The following is a 16,886-nucleotide window of genomic DNA, read 5'->3' as shown; positions in this document are numbered from 1 at the left end:
CCCCAGGAGACCGCGAACTCTCTGAGGAACTGTATGATCTTTGTATCCTCAGGACCAAGTGTATTACCTGGGCCAGAAGTAGGTGCTCAGTAGGTGTTTGGTTGAATGATAGCAACATAGGAATAGGGAGATGATGAAAAATTAGTGTCATTGTTTATCTGTCCTTACCTCCCCGACTTCCAGAAAAGATACAGAGTGGCTCAGCAGTAAGCACCTTGTTGGGACACATCCAGAGACTATGGATGGGGATTGGGCAAGGAGAAAATAAGGATGAGCGCTCCAATTATTTGATTTTATATTTTGCTCTGATACTTCTGAGCAAACCAAAGCAAAATGAATAAAATGGAAAAGGCTGCAGAATATTCTACTGCATTTCCTAAAGGGTAGACATCCCTATTCTTTCTTCTTTCTCTCAGCCCTAGTATACAATAGGCCACCAGCAGCCATGATCCAGTTAGCCAGCAGGACAGTTTGTGCTGGCTGGGCTGAGTCGCTGGGGCAGCATCAGGGTAACTAAAATGACTAGGACAGTAGCCAGAAAGTAACCAAAATAGAAACAGTGCTATTACTTGTAGAAGTTAATCCAGGCTCCCAGAGTTGAAGAAAATGCAGCATTCATTCAACAGATACCTGCTAGTTTCTAGACACTGATGGATCTTTGAAATCCTACAGTATTGTTTCAAATAAAGGGTGCTATGATTTAGTGTATCTCAGTTAACTGGGTTCAGGTAGGATTCAATCAGAAAATAACAAATATTTAGAGACATGTCAACCTACCAGACTGTGAACTAGAAAGTTTATGTGAGGTAGAGTGCTCAGAATATTTTGCCATGACATTTTAGTGAATTCGTGAAAGGAGAGCATGCAGATCTTTTGTTTCCTCCACTGTCTCTTATAATCCAAGCCATACAGGACCACCTCAGAGTAGAGTCCTGAGCAAAATGACAGAGGCCCCCATAACATGGCACAGGGTGGACCCTCAATATTTGTGGACTGAAGGACCTATGAGACTACCTGCATGGCTCTGATCAACCACAACAAAGTGCCAGAGTTCTCAAGGGCCTTATAAAAACTTCAGGTGGCCGGGCACAGTGGCTCACACCTGTAATCCCAGCACTTTGGGAGGCCAAGGCGGGTGGATCACCTGAGGTCAGGAGTTCCAGACCAGCCTGGCCAACACAGCAAAACCCCATCTCTACTAAAAATACAAAAATTAGCTGGGCATAGTGGTGGGCGCCTGTATTCCCTGCTGCTCGAGAGGCGGAGGCACAACAATCACTTGAACCTGGGAGGCGGAGGTTGCAGTGAGCCGAGATCGTGCCACTGCACTCTAGCCTGAGTGACAAAGCAAGACTCTGTCTCAAAAAAATAAATAAATAAATAAATAAAAATTAAAAAAAAATCATGAGCAGGTATTTAAAAGTATTACTTTCTTTTTTTAAAGTAAGTCCTCTAAATATAAACTTTCAGAGTTAACAACACTTTCTAAGGCTGAAGATAAAAATTCTAGAAGTTTCTCTTTGTTCTGCCAAATTCAACAATGGATAATTACTCAAAGCTAACAGACACTTTTGAAGAAGTCTTAAAATACAACTATTCTATACAATATACTGCCAGCAAGAAAATTATCAGCCTGTAAAGAGGTTCAGGATAACCAAGTAAAGGAGACTATACAGTAAGTGTTTTTCCATTCCAAAAGGATGTTAGAATGAGACATCTCCATCCTAGAAAACCCTATGGAACGGAAACCTCATTTTCTTACTAATCTCCTGCTGCTTTGAAATTGGAAGCAATTTCCTTTTAAAATAATATTAGTTTGCTGACATCTTTCTATTCCATTTTCATACTGATTTCAATTTGTGCAGCAGTGGTAGCAGCCCCTAGTGCCATTACTAAGCATGTGTTTGAATGGAGCTAAGCCAAGCCAAAACTGTGGATAAGGCCAGGTAGGGGGTAAAAAACAGCCTAAGTGGCCAAGACTATGTTGACTTCCAGGGATCCAGTTCCATGACAATTCTTGCTATCCCTATTCTCTTTAGAAAAAAGAAAAAAGAAGAAAAAAGAACCCATAAGCAATTGGACCAATAGCGGCCACGGTTGGAAATGTGAATTATTCTGGTTTTCGATTTTTCCACCCCTAAGCTTGGGTGTATTTGACTTTTATCTATACTTTTTTCTGAATTAGAAAAGAGCTTGTATTAAATTTGGAAATGGTTGCCTCCTTTGAATGTGGTTTTTGTTTTGTTTTGTTTTTTGAGATGGAGTTTCGCTCTTGTTGCCCAGGCTGGAGTGCAATGGCATGATCTCGGCTCACCACAACCTCTGCCTCCCTGGTTCAAGTGATTCTCCTGCCTCAGCCTCCAGAGTAGCTGGGACTATAGACATGTGCCACTACACCTGACCAATTTTGTATTTTTAGTAGAGATGGGGTTTCTCCATGTTGGTCAGGCTGGTCTCAAACTCCTGACCTCAGGTGATCCACCCGCCTCAGCCTCCCAAAGTGCTGGGATTACAGGTGTGAGCCACCACACCCAGCCTGAATGTGATGTTTTAATTCCTATGATTGCTTCACTGAGCATATTGCACATTGAAAGTATAGCCTTTTGCCTTATTAGGAACATAGGCATAGATTAATTGTCCCACATTTGTGTGTCTCTGGATGCCATTTATTTTATGTACACGGCTGTAGAAGAACTGAAATCTGATTGTGCCTGCAGAATGGAAGGTAGCTTCTTAAGAAATGCTGTTCTTTTGCAGGTCAGCTTATCATAGGTATGTGCACACAAATCTAAATTTTTAGCACAGTTTTTATTTGCAGCAGTGGAATGTGGTCCCTGAACCAGCACCATCAGCCACACCTGGCAACTCGTGAGAAATACACATTCTCAAACCTTACCCCAGACCTACTGAATCAGAAATTCTAGAGATGAGGCCTAAGAATCTATGTTTAACAACCCCTCCAGGTGTTCTAATGCTTGCTAAAGTTTGAAAACCATTGCTTTACAGACTGTGCCAGTTCATCTGTGGCTAATATTGTTGCTAAAATGAGTAATTAATGAAACCTGATTTTATGGGCTAGAATTGTTTATGGCTGATGATAGCAAATTAGGGAAGTTAATGGAAATGGCACCCTATTTCTTAAACTACTGAAAAGAATAGGAAAAGAGATTCAAACTAGGAGCCTCATTTACCTTAATACATTCCTTTTTTTTTTTTTTTTTTTTTCTGAAATGGAGTCTCGCTCTGTCACCCAGGCTGGAGTGCAGTGGCGTGATCTTGGCTCACTGCAACTTCCCCCTCCCGGGTTCAAGCAATTCTCATGCCTCAGCCTCCCAAGGAGCTAGGATGACAGGCACGCACCACCATGCCTGGCCAATTTTTATATTTTTAGTACAGATGGGGTTTCGCCCTGTAGGCCAGGCTGGTCTCCAACTCCTGACCTCAAGTGATCTGCTTGCCTCGGCCTTCCAAAGTGCTGGGATTACAGGCGTGAGCCACCACGCCCGGCCCCCTCCTGTGTCTTTTAACACAGCATCACCTTCCCCCCATGTTTCCCCTTCTCCCCAGATCCATTCCACTTAGTCTCACCAGTTCAGTTTTCCTTCATCTGTCTATTTTACTGGAAGACAGAACAGTGTGATGATTAAGACCCTGGTATTGGAGCCAAACACAGCTAAATCTGACTTACCACAGCATTTACTAAGTTACTTGGTCTCACTGAGCCTCAGTTCTCTAATAAAATGAGGGTAATATCTACCTTTTGTAGTTATGGTAAGGATTTAAAAGTCTGATGCTCTGTGCCCAGGATATGGTAGACACTACTTACATTGCTGTCATGATTCTATTGTATTATCTCAGCCACCTCTACTCTTCTCCTTCATACACTTCTTTGCCAGTAATGACAAAAATAAATCACAGCTTATGTGCTGTTTGACATGTTTACAAGGCTGAGGGTTTTGTGGCAAGGAAAACTGTACTTTGACTCCAGCCTGCTGGAATCCCAGAAATTGTGTGAAGAGATCTTAAGCTTTTTTCTCTTTGCAGCTGTAGAGGACTAATTTAGTTCTCTTTTTCCTAGCAGCTGGTGATTTTACAGCTGTTGGGTGATGAATGGTAATAAGAGGGAATATGGAATGTTTCATTATTTTATTCAATTATCATCCAGTGGATAACATGGAGGCCTTAGAATACTGTGAGAAATATTTAAATGCCCTGAGCTGCACTTGTTAAGGCACATTTTTCTCCTGTGATTTGGAACTTATTTTAAAAGATGGTCAATATTTTGACTGATGCGTCTAAGTCTGAGGGTAAGTGCTGAGACCTGTGGAACCATATAATGGGGTTTGAGGAAAATGTTCCTTAGCTACCTAGCTGTATAAGGCAGGTTTTAGAATCATTCATATAGTCTCATTATGAAAGTGTTTCCCGAGGAATCCAGATACATTCATTCATGTATTTATGTTTTCATATATCATATGTCATGTTTTATAAATTAAGGACAGATTTAAAGCTACAGTTTTCATCTTCTTTTTAAAATTTATTTTAGATTTTATTCATGTTCTATGAATAAGCCAAAAGTATCATTAGAAAGCTCTTCAGGCCGGGTACGGTGGCTCATCCTTGTAATCCCAGCACTTTCAGAGGCCAAGGCAGGCGGATCACCTGAAGTCAGGAGTGATCTGCCCGGCCAACACGGTAAAACCCTGTCTCTACTAAAATACAAAAATTAGCTGGGTGTGGTGGCACACACCTGTAGTCCCAGATACTCCGGAGATTGGGGCCGAAGAATCGCTTGGACGCAGGAGGCAGAGTTTGCAGTGAGCTGAGATTGCGCCATTGCACTCCAGCCTAGGTAACAAGAGCGAAACTCTGTCTGAAAAAAAAAAAAAAAAAAAAAAGAGGAAGAAAGAGAGAGAGAGAGAAAAGAAAGCTCTTCAATCTTTAAGGTGTTAAGGAAACGAACAGGAGATTTAAAAAACAATAAAATTATTAAATTAGACTATAAAATCAGGATTTTAAAATACTTTATATGGTAAAACATGCATGTATGTTTGGAAATGTACATCTGTAAATTAGTTTTCGGTTTTAGCACAGAAAAAAACTATCATGGATTATAAATACTGATGACAACAGTTACCCCTTACTGAATGCCTACTATGTGCCAGGTCTTGTGCTGTCATGCTACAAGTATTATTGAATTTAATCTCCATAACAACTACATGGAGTATCATCATTATTTTCTTTCACAGATGCGAAACCAAGACTTGAAAATGTTGAATTCCCCAAAATGAACGAAGGGTAGAGCCACAATCACATTCACCTGTCAGACACCTGTTGGTGTTGCGCTGTGAAAGACTTGGATCTAACCAGGGTTGACATCGTGCCAAGAACAGAGAAAAGAGAGGGAGGGGAAAAAGGATTGGAGAGGGCAGGGGCGATGAGGCTGGGTTCAAGGGATTGATCATCATGATAACCACAGAATCTAAACTAAGGAGGGAAGTGAGAGAGTAAAGACAATTCTCACCCCCAAAGGTTAGCTGATTTATTTATTTATTATTATTTTTTGAGACAGAGTCTCACTCTGTTGCACAGTGGCGCAATCTCGGCTCACTGCAACCTCTGCCTCCCAGATTCAAGCGATTTTCCTGCCTCAGCCTCCCGAGTAGCTGGGATTACAGGTGCCCACTACCACACCCGGCTAATTTTTATTTTTAGTAGAGATGGGGTTTCACCATGTTGGCCAGGCTGGTCTCGAACTCCTGACCTCAGGTGATCTGCCCACCTTGCCCTCCCAAAGTGCTGGGATTACAGGCGTGAGCCACCATGCCTGGCCTAGCTGTTTTATATTTTATAAAGTCCTTTCCTCTGCATTATTTCACTCCATCTTTACTATAACCCTAGAAGGTATGACTGCTCTTACAGGGATAGGTAAACTATCCAAGTCCTCTACATTTCAATGTAACCAGAAATTAGCAATGATTCTCTTCCATTAACAACTAGTGAAATGGCTCCAAAGGGAAGAAAAAGAGAAAGAATAAAAGCAAAAACTTTGGATATTCTACAAAGTAAATAATTTAGAAGTGACTATCTTTGGAGGGGTATGGATATCTATGGTTTTATTAGGAAGAGGGATTTCTGGATCTACCATCCTTTACTTCCCTCTCTAGCCCTAAATCATTTTTGCTGCTGATGAAAAGCACCAGCAACCTCTATCATTTGTCACATTAAGATCTGGAGGAATAGGTAATCCTGTCACCAAAGGAGTGCAACATATTCCTAATATTAACAAAATGTAAAGCTTGCCAATTTGATACAATTAGTGTGAGCCTATCCTCAATCCTTATTTCAGTGCTCCTGCGTTAGCATGGCATAGTTCTGCTGGTAGTCCCTTAGCATTGGGTAACCACAGGTGCTATAGAAGGTGTACAGAATGTTGATTTTACTTTATTTACTACCTCATATTTCCTAATAGAAGGGCAAGCCAAATTCACGTTCTTGGCTGGAAATTGTTAGTGTTTTGACTGTGTTTTCTCTCCACACAGTAAGATATACTTTCTTTTAATGGAAAAAATTGCCCAGGATTACTGTTTTTGATGATTAGGAAACAAGAAGACTTTGGGACCAGAGGCATTCTAAAATAATCTTGGCACCCATGGAAGGATTTCCTGTGGGGTTCCTTTCAAGAGTTCCCCCAGAACAATTAGATATTTATTTATAGGCCTTTATTTCACAGAGAGGTGAAAGGATAAAAATACCTGAGAGGTAAAATGTTGGTATCAGAGCTGACATCTCTAAAAGTGAAATGGAAGCCAATGGGAAAGTAAGGTTGATTCTCCAAAATATAATATTTGTTCATTTAACTTTTCATGAACATGCTTTCCAGAAAGTGAATGTTTTTCCAGAAAACGTATATATTTAGGTCAAAATTGGGGCATTGTAAAAGTGCAAAAATGAATCTAACAGGTTTGAAATACTTGTTCTATAAATTTGGGAAGGAACAACTCATATTTGACTTTTTTCTTACTATAAAGTACTCCCCAAATATTCAAGGCATATCTCACTTTGCAAATTTTCTCATGAATACTTCCTTTTCAGTATAACGTTTTTGGGTCCATCTGTGAATAGCTGGGAGCCTGGAGTCAGATCTCTGTGTCTGGAAGACCTGGCCTTCCAATTTCACTGCTAATGTAATGGGTTCATGGGGAGAAGGAAGCTATATGGAAAGAGAAAAGCTGAGGTTACTGATAGATATCTGACTTCCGGTGCACAAATCGTGTCTCCACGGTATTTCATTTGTGTCTTGCCAATTTTGTAATAGCTGGAAGCATACTTCAATTTGTCCTGAAACAGTTATATTCAGTAGAAGATAAACTGTGATTTAAGTCCTTATTCTCCCTTGCAAGGGAAATTTTTACTGACAAGACACGTAAGGTTAAAATATACACACACACATACACACACACACACACACACACACACACACACACACACACACACACACACACACTCTTTATAATAATTCCAGAAGATGGAAAAAAACCCACAGCCATTTCAAATAGTAAGGAAAACAAGATCTGTTGATGTTGACGTTCAAAACCTTAATAATATAATTGGGACTACGATTGCATTACATCTTAGCAATGTAAATATTTTAATGGAATAAAATAGTAAATTAGTACACATATAGGGATATAGAAGGGCTATAATATTTGTTAACTCATAAAAGATTTTTTTGTAATATGGGACTCTAATTTGGCATCTTTTTAGCTCTTTTCCTAGTCTTTAGGTAGAACAAAAATAGAGAAAATTATGGTTTCAAAAACCAAGACAAAATATATTTTAGCTTTAAGATAGCTCACATATTATAATGGAAAAAATTATTATATTTGTTCTACTATTAAATATTTTATATATAATATAAACATTATGCAATTCATACAAGTAAACATGAATCAAGTGTCTTGCCTTTTAATTTTGCATCTCTAAGGGCATGTATTAGTCCATTCTTGCACTGCTGTAAAGAAATACCTGAGACTGGGTAATTTATAAGAAAAGAGGTTTAATTGGCTCACGGTTCTGCAGGCTGTACAGGAAGCATGGCAGCATCTGCTTCTGGGGAGGCCTCACGAAGCTTCCAATCATGGTGGAAGACAAAGCGGGAGCAAGACCCCTGACGTGGCAGGAGCAGGAGCAAGGGTAGGGGAGGTTCCACACACTTTTAAACAACCAGATCACTTGAGAACTCACTATCCTGAGGACAGTGCCAAGGGGAATGGTGCTAAACCATTCATGAGAAACAGCCCCCATGATCCAATCGCCTCCCACCAGGCACCACCTCCAACATTGGGGATTACAGTTTGACATGAGATTTGGATGGGGACACAGATCCAAACCATATCAGGGCAACACTATCAGACATGTAACTTAGCTGGCTCAGTGAGCTCTCAGAATTTCTGAAAGGCAGTGATTTTATTGTTTCCCAGATAAGAAGCTAGTAGCCATTAAAATTAAAGAGAACACAGGATCATAGTATTTCCATAGGCTGAACAGAGGCAAAAAATCCTGTAGCCTATTTGTCTTTTAGTTCAAATTTATAACTTAATTCAATTCAACTTAACACACCAGGAATAAAAAGGAGCTTCCTCAATGTAATAAAGGTTAGAAAGGAACTTCTCAATGTAATAAAGGTCATCCATGAAAAGTCCCCTGTTAACATCATACTTAATGGTGAAAAACCAAATACTTCCTCCCATGATCAGGAATCAGACAAGGATGTCTGCTCTCACCCCTTCTATTCAATATGGTGCTGGAAGTTCTAGCCAGGGCAATTAGGCTAGAAAAATAAGTAAAGAGCATTCAGATTAGAAAGGAAGAAGTAAGCCTATATTTATTCACAGATGATATAATATTAGATTATAGAAAACTCTTAAGAATTCACCAAAAAACTATTACAGCTGATAAACAAGTTGTAAGATACAAGATCAACATTTCAAAAATCAATTATATTTTTATACACTGGCAATGAACAATCCAAAAATGAAATTAAGAAAATCTCATTTACAATAGCATCAAAAAAGAATAAAATAGAGAGAAATAAACTTAACCAAATGCAGGGCATATACACTGAAAACCCTGAAACATTGTTAAAAAAAATTAAAGAATACCTAAGTAAAGGGAAAGACATTTTGACTTCGTGCATTAATTAGAAGGCTTAATATTATTAAAATGACAATACTCTCCAAACTGACCTATAGATTCACTGTGATATCTATCAAAATTCTAGCTGCCCTTTTTGCAGAAATGGACCAGCTGAACCTAAAATTCATGTGGGAAAGCAAAGGACCTCAAATAGCCAAAACAACCTTGAAGAACAGCAAAGTCGGAGAACTCACACTCTCCAATTTCAAAGCTTACCTCAAATCTATAGTAATTAAAACAGTGTGGTACTGGCCAAAGGATAGGCATATAAATCAATGGGAGAGAGAGTTCAGAAATAAACTCATACATTTGTGGCCAAAATTAACAAAAATTAACCAAAATGGATCAAAAACCTAAATATAGAGCTAAAATTATAAAACTCTTATAAAGAAACATAGGTGTAGATCTTCATGACTTTGGATTAAGCAATGGTTTCTTAGATATGACACCAAAAGCACAAGCAACAAATAAAGAAAATAAATAAATTGGACATCATCAAAATGAAAAACTTTTGTGCATCAAAGGATGCTATCAAGAAACTGAAAAGACAATGCACAGAATGGGAGTGAATACTTTCAAATCATATATTTGAAAAAGTTCTGGTATCCAGAATGTATAAAGAACTCTTACAACTCAACAACAAAACAACAAATAACCCAGCTTAATAATCAGTAAAAGATTTGAATGACTGGTCTTGAGCCACCCAAAGAAGGTATGCAAATGGCCAATAAGCACGTAAAAAGACGTTCAACATCATTAGTCATTAGGGAGATGCAAATCAAAACGATATTGTGATACCACTTTACATCCATGGCTATGATCAGAAAGACAAACAATAACAAGTCTTGGGGATGATATGGAAAAGTTGGAACCTTCATACATTGCTGGTAGAAATGTAAAATGCTACTGCTGCTGTGGAAAACAGTCTGGCATTTTCCCAAAAAAAATTTTTTTTTTTGAGACAGAGTCTTGCTCTGTCTCCCAGGCTGGAGTGCAGTGGCGCAATCTCGGCTCACTGCAAGCCCCGCCTCCCAGGTTCACGCCATTCTCCTGCCTCAGCCTTCTGAGTAGCTGGGATTATAGGCACCTACCACCATGCCCGGCTAATTTTTGTATTTTTAGTAGAGACGGGGTTTCACCATGTTGAAGGCTGGTCTCAAACTCCTGACCTCAGGTGATCCACCCATCTTGGCCTCCCAGAGTGCTGGGATTACAGGCGTGAACCACCGTGCCCAACCCTGTCAAAAATTTTAATATGGAGTTGCCATATGACCCAGCAATTCTACCCCTCAGTATATACACAAGTGAATTGAAAACATGTCTACACAAAATCTTGTACATGAATGTTCATAGAAGCATTATTCATAGTAGCCAAAAAGTGGAGACAACTCAAATGTCCATCACTTGATGAATGGATAAGCTATGGTATGTCTATACAATGGACTATTATCCAGCCATAAAAAAGAATGAAATACTGATACATGTTATAATTTGGATAAACCTTGAAAATGCTGTGCTAAGTGAAACCCAGACACAAAAGCCCACATATTGTATTATTCCTTTTATATGAAATCCCCAGAGTAGACTAATCCATAAAGATAAAATAGGTTGGTGATTGGCAGGCACCAGCAATTGAGGGGGAATGAGAAGTGACTGCCTAGTGAGCATGAGATTTCTTTTTGGAGTGGTGAAAATGCTGTGGAATTAGATGGTGGTAATGATTGTACAACATTTTGAATATACTGAAACCACTGAAATGTACACTAGAATGGTTAAAAATAGTGAATTTTATGTTATGTGAATGTTATCTCAGTTAGAAAAAAATCAATAGCTTAAAAAAAAACCCAAACAAAAACAGAAAAACAAACGTGGTGGGTTATACAGGAATTTTACAGAATAAATATATTTCTTTTCAAGACCAGTCATTAAACTGACTGATTTCAAAAGCAATAGCTTTTGGATGGATGAGTATTGAAGAAAACCAATTCTTTCAATAGCTGTGGCTGTTGTTTCTGGCCATATACAGATAGTCACAGATTTCTGAATGGCTCTGTATTCTGATAGAGTTTCTAAACAAGCGTAACTTTTTAATAAACCAGTATTCCACCTTCATTTTTCATGTGCGCATACTCAATAATGAAGACTGTGTTTTACAAGATCCACCTAGAAACAAACAATTTCCCGATATGAAAAGAAGCATCTGAATGAATTAACAAAAAAAACAATGGAAGACAACATGCCCTAGTAACTGACTTCTTGTACTACAATCAGGGGTTCATTTATCTTAAACATGTCAACTTTTGTAATACCCTGTGCCCTGTATAGAATACTGAGTGACAATCAGACAGTGCTGTCAAGAAAGAAGGGAAACAGCAGGAAACGTGAACTAGACTGGATCTTTAAAAAAATCTTTGTAAGAGGATGCATAGTAGCCTGTGACAAGAAATTTTTTTCCTTTAAAACAACCAGAAACTATGCAAACACACTGAGCAAATGAATCTTAACGGGTGAAAAGTACTTAATAATCCTTACAGCATTTCTAATAGAATTTACCTGGCCCCCAACTAATTATAACAACTCTTCTAAATCCTAGAAGACAGTGAATAAAACCCTACAACACCTTCCTTCATTCTCAAACACTACTTGACAGATAAGTTGCTTACAAAATGAGTTCTACTCGTTTTTTGCTTTCACGCAGTTTCCCAGGTTCTTGCCTAATAGTTGTATTAAGAGTTTAAATGGCTTACTAGAAGTTATATATTGTTAATTCTATTTTTGCTGCCTCTTTCTAAAATTATTAAAATTAAATAGGTACTAAGAAACTGAAATCGATGTAATCCCCTTTTCCCTCCAAGAGATTCTATTATAAGAAGTTATTTTAGGTGTTTGTGGGAAGCAAAAAAAAAAAAAAAATCCTCCTGATGACATCACTGTTCTAAGATGGAACTTCTAATATTTTAGGAATCTCTTGGGAGTTCTGTTCCCTATTCTGTCATTGATTTGCTTTCTGACCTTGGGAAAGTTTAAGTATAAAAAGACAAGTGCAAAGGAAAGTTATGAAAACAAGACTGAGATCAAATGAAGAACAAAGATGGAGTAGGTAGAATGACTATGTAGCTACTGTCTTAGTAACTGAGCATAGTGACCTAGTAGCAATTTGGCTTGAAAGAAATTTCAAATTACTTGGCTGTGTATTGAGATCGTTTCCCATATAGTATTATAGAAAAGTCTGTCTATAGACAGGAATTACAGCAAAAATCTAGTATTTTTGTTGTAATACTTGTTGATCATCTTTTGCTCTATATTTGCAGCTGAACAAACTATAGCTGTTATAAAGGAGAAAAGGAGCCAATTTGATATTCTAATGCAATGAAGTCTTAGATATATTGAAATAAATGTCTTAAAATCAGAGTGCCTTACTTTATTGCCATTGCATACATGCAAATCTGCAGCCAAGTTAAGCCCATACACCAGCTCAGTTCACTTGTAGGATCTAGTCAAGTAAATATCCCTGTTGGACAGAAATCATTTTTAAAAGGCCAGTAGTCAGAAATCATTTTTAAAACCTATTGGAAACAAAGAATAAGAAACAGTTCTATAGAGTGGAGTAATGATGGAAAAAATCTCGTAATTGGTAACAGTATGATCTTATCTAAATGTAATCTTCTTAAGCCTCCTGGGCATTACAATTCTTAGTCTAATGCTATTTGCATTTTTATGGCAGAAATATTTATTACAGTCCCCAGAGGGAAGATAAAGTGCGTGATGATACTGAAAAGAGGAAGCTAGTAGAATTAATCTTGTGAAAATATGAGGCATTCCAACCCCACTGTACAAAACATGTTAAAATTCCATTTTTAGAAGTAAATCCTCAAGTATTCTTGATTTTTTAAAAAAAGAAAACTTTAGGTAACGTGAAGGGTAAGAAATGGTAGTGTTAAAAAATAACTTTGTAAAAAGAAAGGTCATGACTCTCATATATATATAAAACGAACATGAGTCAAAGATGTATTTAACTCATTAATGAGTGACAGGTCAGTAAGACATTACAAACAGTTCAAAGGAAAATTCAAAGAATCACACATACATAGGCAAATAAAGAATGCTGAAATAGGCCAGGCGCAGTGGCTCATGCCTGTAATCCCAGCACTTTGAGAGGCTGAGGTGTGCGGATCACCTGAGGTAAGGAGTTTGAGACCAGCCTGGCCAGCATGGCGAAACCCCATCTCTATTAAAAATACAAAAATTAGCCGGGTGTGGTGGCGCCTATAATCCCAGTTACTCAGGAAGCTGAGGCAGGAGAATCGCTTGAACCCGGGAGGCAGAGGTTGCAGTGAACCAAGATAGTGCCACTGTACTCCAGCTTGGGCAACAGAGTAAGACTGTGTCTCAAAAAAAAATAATGCTGAAATGTATTTACAAATAGATGCAAAACAAGTCAATATGAAGGGCAATGATCAATTGCATTCTACCAGACACAACTGATTTGCATTTCTATGGACAGAAATTATTTGCATTATTAATCATTTCCTACAACTTACAGAGTTGTAAAATAGCTGAATGATGATAAAAGGCCAAGAAAACCTAGCGAGGGTGTGCTGCGGTAACACACTTGGTAATCTCTTGGTGGGGGGCACAGGGAGTGGATTTCAGAGTCTTTCACTATTTTTCCCCGACAGCAGGAAAGGTAATTTTGGAAGTAAGGTTTCCCAAAAGATGCTATATTTGAACCTAAAGTCCACAGTTATAAATAAAGATAGTCTCTATCGCTGGCCTCACAAAAGAGAGATTTGTTTTGTTCTAGGAAGTCATTATTCTGAAGAGTAAGAGAGACTCCTACCTAAAATTACTCAGCCCAAATTTAAACTGTACTGCTCACTTGCAAAAAATACTCTTGAGCCAATTATATAGTTTTAAAACAATGGATTTTTTTTTTTGAGACAGCGTCTCACTCTGTCACCCAGGCTGGAGTGCAGTGGCACGATCTTGGCTCACTGCAACCTCTGCCTTCTGGGTTCAAGCGATTCTCCTGCCTCAGCCTCCCAAGTAATTGGAATTACAGCACACACCACCATGCCCAGCAAATTTTGTTATTTTTCGTAGAGACAGAGTTTCACTATGCTGGCCAGGCCGGTCTCGGAATCCTGACCTCAAGTGATCTGCCCGCCTTGGCCTCCCAAAGTGCTGGGATTACAGGCATGAGCCACAGCACCTGGCCTAAAATAGTGGAAATATTTTAAAACCTTCTTTCACTTGGCTTTTTAAGTGAGGTTTTTGTTTTGTTTTTCGAGACAAGGTCTGGCTCTGGCCCAGGCTGGATTGCAGTGGCACAGTCTCGGCTCATTACAACCTCTGCCTCCCAGGCTCAAGGGATCCTCAACCTCAGCCTCCCGAGTAGCTGGGACTATAGGTGCTCACCAGCACACCCGGGTAATTTTTGTATTTTTTGTAGAGATGAGGTATTGCCATGTTGCCGAGGCTGGTCTCCAATTTATGAGTGGAAGCCATCCACTCTCCATGGCCTGCCAAAGTGCTGAGATTACAGGTGTGAGCCACCACGCCCAGCCTAAGTGAGGTTATGTTATCAACACTATTTTTAAACTCAAACATGTTTTGTGATTTATTTGAAAAGGCCAAGCTGCGCTTTTCTCTGCCCTTGAGCAGTTTCTGCCTTCCTTCCTGCAGATGGGTGGGTTTGGGGGTTTGTTTTTGCTTTATTTCATTTTTGGCTAATCATCTAATTTTTACAAAAGTGGCCATGCTATATAGAGAAAGATAAACCACAAAACTTGACTTTAGGTCTTAGTTCTAGCTGTAATACTACCAAAAAAAAAAAAAAAAAAAGATCTACTGAATCACAACTTTAAGCAGTCTCGGAATCAGTGCCCACCGTATATATATATAGATGTATACAGATGTGGCCAGTCAATGTACACAGATGGGGTCGCATTTGGAAATTTGTGTGTGAGTGTGTGTGTGTGCGCGCGCGTGTGCATACACATGCACACTTGCACTTCTGAATACTCTTCAACTCCTGATTTCTTATGGTAAGTAGCATATGCCATGGCACAGATGAACTTGGACTTAGATAAATAATTCAAAGCTTTGGGGCATATAAAATTTTGTACATGAAAAAATGGAAATAAGCCAGCAACCTCAATTTAAAAATTTACCTAAATCATTCGGTTATGCACAGTGTACTTCTTATTCTTCATAACTAGATTTAAACTGACTAGAAGTCATCACACTACCTATTACCATTCTTACCAGATCGTATCTAATAGGGATGGTAAATAACATAAAGGAGGTGCTATCCACAAAGAGCAAATCTTTAATTAGACTTTATTTACATTCCTGCTGTCATCTCTGTTTGTAAATGTATTCAAAGGAGTTCCTAATAAGGACTTGTTGAGGCTTGCAGTGGCCTGGAAATTCCCCTAGAAGGCATCAGAATCTCCAGTGCGCAGATAGAAAGGTTTTACATAGAGCCAGTGAAGATCAAAAAGTATTCTCTACCCTTACTTGCCTGAACTTTATGCCAGGTGTCGGAAATTGGGGCCAGTCTCCCTGTATTCACCTGTCTTCAAAACTGCTTGGCTTCTTCCAGAGGAATAGAACCGATAATCCATTCAAGCACAGAACACTCATGAAGTGGCTCACCATGAGTCCAAACCAGACTCTGTCCTGGACAGCTCTTACTTAAAGGACAAGTTTTGGGAGCACACACCAATTTTATTTATAAAAGTGTCATCCCGAAGAGACTTGGCCAAAGTGGACCCCTCAAAATCCTTCTGCCGAGGGTCTTACAATGGCATAGTTTAGGGGTTAAGATGAGGATGCTAGAGTGAGACTGCTGGAGTTCAGGTAGCTTTACCACTTATTGGCTTTGTGGCCTTGGGCCGATTACTTAAACTCTTTGGGCCTTCGTTTTCTCCTTTGTGAAACTGGGCAATAATAGTTATACCTACTGTATGGGGTTTTCGTGTGAAGGAATTGAGTTAATATTTATACAATGCCTAGAATGGTGCCTGGGTATATAGTAAGAGCTACTCAGTGTTAGTTACTATTACTATCGTTGTTGTTATTTATCATCAGGTCCATAACTGACCCACATTCCTTGAGCTTACAATAGATCTCCAGGAGATGACCACTACGCATAAGGACATATTTATCAACATGCCTTGCCCAGGTATAAACCTGTATACCCCTTATAGGAAGCAATCTGGACAAAGCTAAATGTGACAAGTGAAATTATCTCATTCCCACTTCAAATGCATAATTATCACCCTGCCTTCTTGGCAGTTTTAAAAATGAGACTAAGCTCGGTAACTTGAGTTCTCAAGGCTTCATAATATATATATTCCCTGAATGAAAAAAAAAATACACATTTATTGGAAACCCATTGTATGTCAGTTACCAGGGATTCAAAGACATTTAAGCCACTGTTTGTTCCCTGCAAGGTCTTACAATCTAGTAGAGAGAGGCGGATAATGTATGATTCCCATGCTGTACACTAAATGCCGTTTTCTTAGGGAATTTGCATTGGCTCCATTCATGGTTTTTTCAGGTCTGTCCATCAGAGCAAGGTCTTGGCAAATTAGTGAAGTAGGCACAGTTTGTTTTTGGCTCCTCTCTCCCCTTAAGACATTCCCTTTCCCTCCTCCAGGAAGTCCCAGTTCTAGGATTGA

General features: G+C 38.9%; 1 protein-coding gene across 2 annotated transcripts in view; it reads left to right on the top strand.

Annotated features, from left to right (window-relative positions):
* NTN4 (netrin 4) overlaps nt 1-16,886 on the top strand; it is a 133,039-nt gene that overhangs the window by 53,538 nt on the left and 62,615 nt on the right. The window lies entirely within an intron of this gene.

Source organism: Gorilla gorilla, chromosome 10, assembly GCF_029281585.2.
Source record: "Gorilla gorilla gorilla isolate KB3781 chromosome 10, NHGRI_mGorGor1-v2.1_pri, whole genome shotgun sequence".
In the NCBI taxonomy this organism is placed as follows: domain Eukaryota; kingdom Metazoa; phylum Chordata; class Mammalia; order Primates; family Hominidae; genus Gorilla; species Gorilla gorilla.
The sequence above is the reverse complement of the archived record's forward strand: the minus strand, read 5'-3'. Positions and strand labels throughout refer to the sequence as shown.